Source organism: Trachymyrmex septentrionalis, unplaced genomic scaffold, assembly GCF_001594115.1.
Source record: "Trachymyrmex septentrionalis isolate Tsep2-gDNA-1 unplaced genomic scaffold, Tsep1.0 scaffold44, whole genome shotgun sequence".
Taxonomy (NCBI): domain Eukaryota; kingdom Metazoa; phylum Arthropoda; class Insecta; order Hymenoptera; family Formicidae; genus Trachymyrmex; species Trachymyrmex septentrionalis.
In genome coordinates this window covers 3,097,231-3,097,826 of record NW_017305611.1, presented here as the reverse complement: position 1 = coordinate 3,097,826, position 596 = coordinate 3,097,231, and positions in this window count along the sequence as shown.

Below are 596 nucleotides of genomic sequence, written 5' to 3'. Positions count from 1 at the left end.
TAAAGATGTGCCAAGTGAGTAAGGGAGGAAATTGAGAGATACGTCGCGGTGTCGACATTTCATTTAGACTCGGCTCCTTCGAATCGTGTTGTTTCGCGTTGCTTTGCGGGAATTAAGGAACAATAAAAGCGAAGTAAAGGAGCGCGCGAGGTCGCGCGTAAATCGGCGCAGTAAACAGTACATAGTCGGTAGTCCGCCATTATCGGCCGGCCACCCCCCACCACCGTTGGCGAGAGTACCGCCGCTAGGCGCTATGCACTACGCGAGTCAGTCGACGATCTACCGGCGAGTAGCGCGGACGTGTTGCGGTAGAGATTCCCGCAGAGGTGACTGGTGAAGCAGCCGATCGGTTGGCAGCGCGGCTGGTTGGCGGATCGCGAGATTCCTTCCTTCCCGTATATACACCGTGCGTCATCGTTGCTGTCATCGGCATCGCTCGTTGCCGTCTGCCGGTGCTGTCGCCGCTCCCGTCTTTCAGTTTTCACACTTGTCATAGATTTCCCTTTTCATAGCTTTGCTATCGTCGCGTCGCCCCTCCATCTCGTCTACTACAGTCTACTAGTGCCGTCGTCGCCGTTTATCGCTGCCGCCGCCGC